Source organism: Notothenia rossii (assembly GCF_949606895.1).
Source record: "Notothenia rossii genome assembly, chromosome: 10".
Classification (NCBI taxonomy): Eukaryota; Metazoa; Chordata; class Actinopteri; order Perciformes; family Nototheniidae; genus Notothenia; species Notothenia rossii.
In genome coordinates, this window is record NC_136908.1 from 25,108,558 (window position 1) to 25,120,984 (window position 12,427).

General features: G+C 38.4%; 1 long non-coding RNA gene across 1 annotated transcript; it reads right to left on the reverse strand.

Moving 5' to 3' along the window:
• Positions 1-5,939: 5,939 nt before the first annotated feature.
• Positions 5,940-6,829, reverse strand: LOC307023188. The gene is made up of 3 exons (XR_013803618.1): positions 6,717-6,829; positions 6,534-6,610; positions 5,940-6,099 (listed from the first exon to the last, which is right to left on the reverse strand). It is a non-coding gene; the product is annotated as an uncharacterized lncRNA (long non-coding RNA).
• Between the last annotated feature and the right edge of the window lie 5,598 nt (positions 6,830-12,427).

A 12,427-nucleotide genomic window follows, 5' to 3' on the forward strand; every position in this document is an offset into this window, starting at 1 on the left:
ACACACTGTACCACACACATACAGCTCCTAAAGCATATCATCAGGATACAGCCGTTGTGTATTTTACTATGTGAAGCACTAAATGGTTTTAGAAAAATATCGACTCTTTGTTTGTAGATATCTACTAAACTAAAGCATACAAATACAGAGAGTAATGTAGGCCTGTTATACTGAGTGATATATATTTTACACACTGCTCTGCTTTCTGCACGGACCTCACAGCTGTTCTCACTGTAAACATCGCGTCGCCGTTCAAGCAGTTACTAAAATAATATCCAGGGGATGCATGCAGAGCTGTCATTGGCTGAGATAAGTCCGGCCGTGCATAACGCCTCCACTGTTCCCGGAAATGCATCCACGGAGAAGCCGTACAGACAGCTTATATAGAGCTTATATATCTTTGAAAGTCATCACATGAATGCATTGTAATAAATGGTTTGGCTGCATTAAATATATTACACATCTTTCGTAGTTCTTTATTTTTATTTATCTACAGAGATCGGGCTCAGAATAGACCGGAAACTATTCTTTTACCGTTCAGTTTGAATTTCACAATAAAGTTAGTAGTAATATTTTGTTTTGATATTATTGTTTTTTATTAACTACTAGACCGCTGGGTCATATTAAGACCATCTTTTCTGTGTTGCTGTGGGTTTTTTACATCGCTTTTGTGTTAAAAATATCAAAACAATAACTAAATATATCCGTCGTAAACTAAACCAGAAACAGCCGTATATTTTATTTTGATAACACTGTAAACTTGATAGCTTTTTAACCTATGTTTTTAACCCAAACCACCTACTGGTTAAAGCACGTTATTACACGTTTAGAGTAATGCAATGCAGGTAGATTGTGCTACCTGCTTGAAATGGGACGGAACCACGGCAGACTGTCCAAAACTGGATTTGAACCATATATTTGAAAGGGTCCACCACGTCCCCGTCCTAACTTAGACTAAAGTTAACTATTTAAACACTCAGAGAGTCCTTTAGCTCACCTGAGCCTCTCAGTCTGAGAGGAGAGCTCTCCTCCAGCTTGTTGTGGAACAAACAGCTCCGTATGTCCGTTAGTGCAGCTAGCTAACCAGATGCTAACAACACGGTCCCTGCTGCTGGCACCGGTCCCTCTCTCTCTCCCCCTCTCTCACACACACTAAATGCGCTATTTCCGCACACACACAGAGCCGCGAGCTTGAATGACACAAGCACCCTTTTATTTCCATGCAACTCTCTGATTGGTGTGGTGTCTTGCCTCTGTTGCATTCACTGAACACGGGAAATTACAGTCCTGCCGTCCTTTCTAGTGTCTTGATGAGGTTCACGTAAAGCAAGGTTAATGTATTATATTATTGAGGTAGAATTATCCGGGGCTACAGAAAAAACATTCGGGGCAGGCCAAAATATTATTTGACCAACAATGTGGAATTTATTGGCTACATATTACACAGATTATGCACAGCGGGAGCAGCAATAACCGTCAAATAATAATTCAGACAGGGGAGCTCCGCACCCCCTGCCTGCCGCTAGGGGGTGCTGCAGCGCCCTCAGCACCCCCCTTCCCGCGCCCATGCATGCTGGCTATTATGTTTCGCAACATGTTCTCTATCTATGGCACGTCTCTACTGGGAGTTGTAGTTTTAAAAGACGTTTTCGTATTTCCCATAATAATAAGTTGCCAGTATACTGTGTACATCCCTGGTGGTTTAGGGGATAGGAAACACTCAAATTTAAAACATATAATTAATAAATGGGTGAAAATTGCTTGTGCCCATAATGGGCAGCATTAATATATATACCCACATGCCAGCTATGTCAGAAGAGCTTTATTTAACAGCTGGTCTTATGTTTGTGACCCCTCCTGTTGTTAATTGATAACATTACATTACATTACATTAATTGATAAGCCTGAAACATGTACTTGTCAAGGTTCAGAGGCACATTTTGCAAATATGGCAGTAGCCATCGATCATCTTAAGATAAGATATACTTTATTGGAAACATTTGCGTTACATCAGCATGTGTAACAGTTGTAAATATGCAGTGGTGTTTATTTGTAAATTATTTAGTATAATCACACAAATTCTGTGTTTTATATTCAATAATTCTGTGTTCTTTATTTATTGATTGTTCAATACCTGACAAGGCCGGAGATTAAATATCTATATACATCCTATAAGAGTGTATAATGTATAATATCAGTTAAAATAAGTGCTTCAACATAGTTAACATTGCTGGAGGTATGCACAAATATTGATAAATGTCTTGTAATGCACTATTGAGGAACCTGCGACCCAAGTTTTTCATTCATTGCATAACTACACCGTTTGTGTATATATGTCAATAAACCTTAGAAAATCTTGAAAGGGATGTGCAAAATAGTCATTATATACAGTCTTTAATTAGTTATTAGAGAATAACGAGTAATGAATATACTTTATACGGATCCTATATCTAATAATAACAATTATGAAATTCAATAACATGCTTTAACCACCAGGTGTCCCTTTCTATCAGCTGTGCACCTTTATGGTGTAAATACAGCCTATCTACCAATTGGATCAAATATAAAAGTGGGCCGAATTAGTGTTGATCCTGCGAGGAGACGTGTTGTGTGAAAAGAAATGTAAGATGTTGTTTAATTGCTGATATATTTATGATCCACGTCACGTTTTTAGTGTTGGCGGCAGTTCCTCATGTTTGTCTAGAAGTCTTCTCATCAGGGCTCTATAAATAGAGAACTACGGCAGATATGTAATATTTAATGCAGCCGAACCGTGTATTACAATGTCGTTATGTGATGACTTTCAAAGAGAAAAGCAAGCACACTTGGAATAAAGTATTATTTTATTTTTTTTAAATGTTTTCGATCTGTTTCCGGTATTTGTTAATGACGATGTGATGTGAGACTGGAATTGGACAGGGGAAAATAACGTATCTTTAGATGCGGATTTTGTTAAACTAATACGTTTGCGCTGTGGACCAACACTATACATTGACGGGGAAGGGGGTAGCAATAAAGATAACACCATTAAACAGTTACACAACATAACGGAAATAATATCGATAGCAGCGTCCCTAGCAACCACCTTGGTAACAATGAAAACGTTCTTTGGACGGAATTTCCTGAAGTAATAACTAGCAAACTAAAGATCATGTACATCCACTGCACACATAATCTGAAATAACAACTCATATTTCTCGCATCAAATGACATCAAAACGGGGGACTTCCGGCAACGAGGAATGGAGTAGACGCGTGTTTCTCCAGCTCCCACTACTTTTAACACACAACTAACTTTTAAACCTCTTACCTGTAAACAACGCGGGGATTTTTGTTTAATTGTTTTATTTATTTTACGCATAACGATCGACTTTCCGTTGAAACGGCTAAATGGCTTCGAAAGCAAGCAAAAAGGAGAAGAAAGACGAGGCACCGGCTACTGCCGTAGCTAGCATGGCGTCCTTGGTTAAGCTACTGGAGGAGCACCGAGACGCACTTTCCAAGGAATTTAAGTCGGCTATGACTTCTCTGGAAGCGAAATTAGACTTTGTCCAGGAGACAGTCACAGACCACGGTAACCGCCTGACCTCCCTCGAGGCTAACGCGAATCAGCTCAGCGACAAAATGGAAGAGTTGGAGGCTAATTGTGCAGCAATGGAAGGAAGCTACAACAAGCTAAAGGCTAAAGCTATAGACCTTGAGTCACGCAGCCGTCGCAATAACATAAGGATAACTGGCTTACCGGAGTCGATTGAGGGTGCACGTCCCACAGACTTTTTTTCGAGACTGCTGGTGGAGCTTCTGGGTGACCAAGTCCTCACTACAGCTCCGGAGCTGGACCGAGCACACAGAGTCCTGACGGCCAAGCAAGGTCCCGGGTCAAGATCAAGAGCGGTAATAGCCCGCATCCATCATTTCAGGACAAAAGAGCTGATCGTTCAGGAGGCCCGGAAGCGGCGGGGAAAGCTGTTTTTCCAGGGGAAGCCCGTGGCTATCTTTGAAGACTACTGCCCAGAGATCGTGGAGCAACGCGCGGCGTACCGGGAGGTGATGTCGGCACTTTATCAACGCGGCTTGAGACCATCACTCCTGTATCCAGCGAGGTTACGGATCACAACCAAGGACGGGGGGAAAAAGCATTTCGCATCGGTGGAGGACGCTACATCTTTCCTGAAAACACTGCAGGGTAACGCGGCGGAGTCACCGCGGTGAATTTGGTTTTAGGTTGGATATTCGACGGACATTCGCGGAACCGCCAGCAGCGTCAGTTTCCCGGACCCGCCAGCAGCGTCAGTTTAACGGGGAGATCTTCTCCGCAAAACGAGGCTTTCATTTAGGGACCATCAACAAATGACTTTTACAATTACACAAGAAAAATGTTCTTTTTAATAAATCGACAGCTTCTCGATCATGATGCGAATATGAAGCAAATTCACTCCAGAGCATACAGTTATTGAACACACATTTTAATACTTTAAATACGTTTTATTAATAGTTTTGATGGAAAAATGTGCTTATTTCTTCAATAACTTCCAGGTCATGTGACCTAATCACTCAAAATCAATGTTGGGTCAAAGAACTACATTGGCTAAATAAGACACACCTCTTTTTATTGCATTTTAATACTTAAAATATGTTTATATTAATATTTTAATGCGAAAATGACCTTATTTCTTCAATACCTTCCAGGTCATGTGACCGATTCACTCAAAATCAATGTTGGGTCAAAGAACTACACCGGCTGAATAGGACACACCTCTTTTTATTCAATTTTAACCCTCTAAATATTTTATATTAATATTTTGATGTTAAAATGAGCTTATTTCTTCAATACCTTCCAGGTCATGTGACCTAATCACTCAAAATCAATGCTGGGCCAAAGAACTACACTGGTTGAATAGGACACACCTCTTTTTATTGCATTTTAATACTTAAATAATTTGTATATTAATATTTTGATGCAAGAATTAGCTTATTTCTTCAATACCTTCCAGGTCATGTGACCGATTCACTCAAAATCAATGTTGGGTCAAAGAACGACACTGGCTGAATAGGACACACCTCTTTTTATTCAATTTTAACCTTCTAAATATTTTATATTAATATTTTGATGGAAAAATGAGCTTATTTCTTCAATACCTTCCAGGTCATGGGACCGATTCACTCAAAATCAATGTTGGGTCAAAGAACTACACTGGCTGAATAGGACACACCTCTTTTTATTGCATTTTAATACTTAAATAATTTGTATATTCATATTTTGATGCAAAAATGAGCTTATTTCTTCAATACCTTCCAGGTCATGGGACAGATTCACTCAAAATCAATGTTGGGTCAAAGAACTACACCGGCTGAATAGGACACACCTCTTTTTATTCAATTTTAACCCTCTAAATATTTTTATATTAATATTTTGATGGAAAAATGAGCTTATTTCTTCAATACCTTCCTGGTCATGTGACCGATCCACTCAAAATCAATGTTGTGTCAAAGAACTACACTGGCTGAATAGGACACACCTCTTTTTATTGCATTTTAATACTTAAATAATTTGTATATTAATACTTTGATGCAAAAATGAGCTTATTTCTTCAATACCTTCCAGGTCATGTGACCGATTCACTCAAAATCAATGTTGGGTCAAAGAACTACACCGGCTGAATAGGACACACCTCTTTTTATTGCATTTTAACCCACTAAATACTTTTATATTAATAATTTTATGTGAAAATTAGCTTATTTCTTCAATAACTAATGACTCAAAATCACTTTATTAATTGAATACTAGTCTGTACACAATAGAAACAGCTCTTTATATCGGATAATATTACATCCTCTATTTAATATTCATATTTCTATTACAAATTCAGGGTTTTTTCTATAGCTTCCCTGTCATGTGACCCAGTGATTAATGATCAGAAAGTAATACAAACAAGGCTACACAGGACACATGTTTTACTAATCGTCATCATTGAGCACATTTCAAGTATTACTTGCACAAAGGACATTTCCAATATCCTGTCTCTGCCTTTTTAAGGTCTCTGCTGTCCATTGCCAGACACTGGGCATGGTACCATCGTTCGCAGTCATCACACTGAACCTGTTGAAGTGAAAGAAATAATGTATTTATAATATATTTGTACCTTAGATTACCATTCAGTTGTCTTAATACTCAAGTGTTAGTGAGGAATCAGCTGACACAATCATCTACTCCTTAAAACCCACTCCCTGTGTTTTAACATGCTCTATTGTTTTGTTTTATTTTTTTTGTTTTATTGTTCTGTCTTTTACATTTTTTGATTTAAGTATTCCAGTAGTGAGTGTTGCATTTTTTAAATGTATTGTATTTAGTTGTTTAAAATTAAATGTGTTTTAGGTTGACTTTTAAAATCTGTCCAGGGACTACAGATGAAAAATAGCCTCTTGGCTAACTCTGGCATATTTACAGAAATGTTCATTAATGTGCACTGTCCCTGTTAAATAAATAAATAAATGTAGACATCACAATTACACATTTTCTTCACAACAGCTCACCCAGTCTGTGATGGGAGATCCAGATCCTGGAGGCCTTAAGGCAGCACACATAGCACAATAAGTGTGCTCATCAAAGACTGAAACAAGATAACAATACATGTATGTCAGCTTCTATATAAATACATATATATATATACATACAGACACCCATATATACATATACATATATTCATATTTATTTACCTGATGCCTCAAGGATTTCGAGAGCCAGTTCTCTCCTCTCCTGTGTCATGTATTTCTTTGAACACTCGAAATTCACATTCGGGATCAGAGGGAAGGATTCCATGACTGCCTTTCCATCTAAACAAACAACACTTATGTTATGGAGGGTTTTTCTTCTTTATTGTATAGTAATACAGATACAGACAAAAACATGAGACACATTATAGAAAACATCCACCCTTGACTAGAATGCCTCCCAAAACCTTTGATTATTGATATAGACCGGTCCTATTATTGGAGTTTTGAGATATTCAGAAGCAAAGTTTTGTCAATTAAACTTTCTGTGTTCAAGTGAATATCAATCAAAATACTAATATAAAAATATGTAGACTATTAAAATGCAATAAAAAGAGGTGTGTCCTATGCAGCCAGTGTAGTTCTTTGACCCAGCACTGATTTTGAGTGAATCGGTCACATGACCTGGAAGGTATTGAAGAAATAAGCTAATTTTTCCATCAAAATATTAATATAAAATATTTAGAGTGTTAAAATGCAATAAAAAGAGGTGTGTCCTATGCAGCCAGTGTAGTTCTTTGACCCAGCACTGATTTTGAGTGAATCGGTCACATGACCTGGAAGGTATTGAAGAAATAAGCTCATTTTTCCATCAAAATATTAATATAAAATATTTAGAGTGTTAAAATGCAATAAAAAGAGGTGTGTCCTATGCAGCCAGTGTAGTTCTTTGACCCAACATTGATTTTGAGTGAATCGGTCACATGACCTGGAAGGTATTGAAGAAATAAGCTCATTTTTGCATCAAAATATTAATATACAAATTATTTAAGTATTAAAATGCAATAAAAAGAGGTGTGTCCTATTCAGCCAGTGTAGTTCTTTGGCCCAGCATTGATTTTGAGTGATTAGGTCACATGACCTGGAAGGTATTGAAGAAATAAGCTCAATTTCGCATTAAAATATTAATATAAAAATATTTTAAGTATTAAAATACAATAAAAAGAGGTGTGTCCTATTTAGCCAGTGTAGTTCTTTGACACAACATTGATTTTGAGTGGATCGGTCACATGACCAGGAAGGTATTGAAGAAATAAGCTAATTTTTCCATCAAAATATTAATATAAAATATTTAGAGTGTTAAAATGCAATAAAAAGAGGTGTGTCCTATGCAGCCAGTGTAGTTCTTTGACCCAACATTGATTTTGAGTGATTAGGTCACATGACCTGGAAGGTATTGAAGAAATAAGCTAATTTTTCCATCAAAATACTAATATAAAAATATTTAGAGTGTTAAAATGCAATAAAAAGAGGTGTGTCCTATGCAGCCAGTGTAGTTCTTTGACCCAACATTGATTTTCAGTGATTAGGTCACATGACCTGGAAGGTATTGAAGAAATAAGCTCATTTTCCCATCAAAATACTAATATAAAAATATTTAGACTATTAAAATGCAATAAAAAGAGGTGTGTCCTATGCAGCCAGTGTAGTTCTTTGACCCAGCACTGATTTTGAGTGAATCGGTCACATGACCTGGAAGGTATTGAAGAAATAAGCTAATTTTTCCATCAAAATATTAATAAAAAATATTTAGAGTGTTAAAATGCAATAAAAAGAGGTGTGTCCTATGCGGCCAGTGTAGTTCTTTGACCCAACATTGATTTTGAGTGATTAGGTCACATGACCTGGAAGGTATTGAAGAAATAAGGTAATTTTTCCATTAAAATATTAATATAAAATATTTAGTGTTAAAATGCAATAAAAAGAGGTGTGTCCTATGCGGCCAGTGTAGTTCTTTGACCCAGCATTGATTTTGAGTGATTAGTTCACATGACCTGGAAGGTATTGAAGAAATAAGCTAATTTTTCCATAAAAATATTAATATAAAAATATTTAGACTATTAAAATGCATAAAAAGAGGTGTGTCCTATGCAGCCAGTGTAGTTCTTTGCCCCAGCACTGATTTTGAGTGAATCGGTCACATGACCTGGAAGTTATTGAAGAAATAAGCAAATGTTTCCATCAAAAATATTAATAAAACCTATTTAAAGTATTAAAATGCAATAAAAAGAGGTTTGTTCAATAAATGTATGCACTAGGGTGAATTTGCTTCACATTCACACGATCGAGAAGCTGTCGATTTATTAAAAAGAACATTTTTCTTGTGTAATTGTAAATGTCATTTGTTGATGGTCCCTAAGTGAAAGCCTCGTTTCGCGGAGAAGATCTCCCCGTTAAACTGACGCTGCCGGCGTGTCCGGGAAACTGACGCTGCTGGCGGGTCCGCGAATGTCCGTCGAATATCCAACCTAAAACTAAATTCACCGCGGTGGCGGAGTCTTCGACTAGAGAGGAGCAGTGATGGCCAACTTTAATAGCAGGTTTGATCTATGTTTTATGAGCGCCGTTGCGCTTCATACACCACTCCATAACAAGCTAATAAGTCTTATAAAGCTGTGGAGAATGACTTTTTGACACTCTTTGCTGTTTTTTTTGTTTTTTTCATACTATACATGTCGAGGTACAGTCTTATGCTTTCCCATCACACTACTGTGACTATTTATTTATTCATTTCTGTTATGAATAAACCCCCAGTCACTGTTACTCTATTCGGAGTGATTTGCATTGAGATATGCCACCTATGCTCCATATAGTCGCGAATCCCTCGGCTGTGTGTGTGTCCTGAAAAGAACGTCACATTTTGACCCTCCAAATGCTTAGTTATTCGTTATTACTATTTCGTATTATAATTAATATTGCTGTTTACCATTGTTTATTTGAATCACTTATTTCGTTATCGTTATTATCTAGTTACCATTTTGTTATGTATGTTTTTTGTTTTTGGTGTGTGTGTGTGTGTGTGTGTGTGTGTATGTGTTTTTGTATATGTATGGTTTTTTTTTTTTTTTCACATCCCCGAGCACTGCTTTTTGTTTAACCTCTTCGTGTGTAAGGTTGTTAAAATACATTTAAAGTTGAAAACGCTTTGATTCTGAGGTACCTGTATCAATCTGGGGCTGAGATAGCAAGTGCAGGGAAGTTGATTTGCAGATGGTAAGTTTTGGGGAGAGCTTGCAACTGATTAACACAGTTGCTTTCTGGGGTATGGTTAATTTTATTTTGCTTCTGAGTTCTTTGGAAGCTTCTTTGGGTTTTGGGACAAGGTGGGGAGGTTATAATAATTGCACATTGTTTTTTTTCTCTTTACAATGGTCTGGTTTGGATAGTAAACATAAAATGGTCCACACCAAACCAACCTTATACAAACAGTACTTTTCTCTCCTAACATATTATGAGTCGCTCTCTTAACACTGTGAGTTGGAATGTCAAGGGTCTGAACCACCCAATTAAAAGAAGGAAAGTACTCAATCATCTGAAGCAGTTCAACGCTGACATTATCTTCCTTCAAGAAACACATTTGCGTTCTTCAGACAATGACAGATTTATGGCATCTTGGGCGGGGCAGCACTTTCATTCTACCTTCCAGGCAAAAGCAAGAGGGGTTTCTATCCTTGTGGCAAGGGGCGTAGTCTTTGAACCACTCGATATTACGGCTGACAAGAACGGTAGATTTGTAATCGTCACTGGGAAATTATTTAACATGAACGTTGTCCTGGCTAACGTATATGCCCCAAATATAGATGACGCTGCCTTCTTTGCATGCCTTTTCTCTAATCTTCCCGACCTGGGCCAGCACTACTTGATACTTGGAGGGGACTTGAACTGCTGGCTGGACCAGGCGCTGGATCGCTCCTCCACCAAGCCAGGTGCAGTGAGTAGATCAGCACTACAAATTCAATCCTTTCTCTCAGAGTGTGGTATCTCAGATGTATGGAGGTTCCTCCACCCAAAAGAGAAACAGTATTCTTTTTTCTCCCATGTTCATCATACATATTCTCGAATAGATTATTTTCTCATTGATAATAGACTACTTTCCCAAGTCCGTTCTTGTTCTTACCAGAGTGTTGTTATATCTGACCATGCACCTGTTGTGATTTCACTGGCACTCTCAGGTGTACCGATGCCCACAAGGCACTGGCGTTTAAACTCATCTTTACTGTCTGATGATGAGTTTGTAAAATACTTGAAGGACCACATCACCTTCTTTCTAGAAATGAATACAACATCCGATACCTCTGCTCTCATGGTCTGGGATGCACTTAAAGCTTACCTAAGAGGACAAATAATTTCATTCACCGCTCACAAAAGGCGAAAAGCCCAAAGGGAACGTTCAGACCTGTTATCCAACATTTCAGGAACTGATGCACAATACGCTCTAACCCCGACCCCTGAGCTATATAACACTAAACTGGAACTCAAAACTAAATTTGACCTACTTACTACCTACCAGACTCAAAACATTCTGCTAAAAAACAAAAGTACATTTTATGAGCATGGCGAGAAGGCAGGAAAACTGTTAGCTAACCAGCTGAAAGGACGGAGGTCAAAACAACTAATCACAAGTATTAATACACAAAGTGGCAATGTCACACAAGACCCTACAGAGATAAATACTGCATTCAAGGACTTCTATTCTAATCTGTACTGCTCCCAATTTGATGGGGACGATCCAAGAATCAAGAGTTTTCTCGACTCTCTGCCCATTCCAACTATTCCCCCGGATTTGTCAAAGGCCCTGGAGGTACCTATAACACAAGCAGAAATAACCATAGCTATATCCTCAATGAAATCTGGAAAGTCCCCCGGACCAGATGGGTTTCCCTCCGAATTTTTTAAAAAGTTTTCCACGCTTCTCTCGCCATACTTGACAACCGTTCTGGCCGAATCCTCTCAGCTAGGCTCGCTCCCCCCGTCTCTCAACGAGGCAATAATTACTCTTATATCTAAAAAAGGGAAAGACCCTACTGAATGTGCCTCTTACAGGCCTATCTCATTGCTGAACACAGATGCTAAAATCTTAGCCAAGGTTCTGGCTCGCAGATTGGAAGGTGTCATTCCACTAATAATATCATCCGATCAGACTGGCTTTATGAAAAACCGCTACTCCTTCTTCAATGTCAGGCGTCTCTTTAATATAATATATTCACCAACTGGAAACGTCCCAGAATGTGTTGTGGCTTTGGATGCGGAAAAGGCGTTTGATAGGGTCGAATGGAGGTATTTATTTACAGTTTTAGAGAAGTTTGGCTTTGGGTCATCACTTATATCTTTGGTTAATCTATTATATGCTTCTCCCACCGCCGCAGTCCAAACAAACGGTACACGCTCGCAACCTTTTGCCCTGGGCCGCGGAACACGCCAAGGTTGCCCATTGAGTCCAATCCTTTTTAATTTGGCTATTGAACCGCTAGCGATTGCTCTCCGCAAAAGTGCAGACGTTGCCAGTATCTCAAGGGGGGGCTCGGTGCATGAGGTGTCTTTGTATGCAGATGACCTTTTGCTATATATTTCAAACCCAACAACCTCTATGCCAGCAGCAGTATCTCTGCTAGAGCAGTTCGGTTCCATATCTGGTTACAAGCTAAATTTAAACAAAAGTATTCTGTTTCCAATCAATAGTGAAGCACTCCACTTAGACTACAAAGACTCGCCATTTAAACTTGAACGTGAGCAGTTTACTTATCTTGGAGTGACAGTTACACGAAAATGTAAAGATCTGTTTTAGGAAAATTTCATGACACTATTCGGCCAGGTGAAAACGTTGCTACAGCAGTGGTGTCCTCTCACAATGTCCCTTGCCGGACGTATAAACTCCA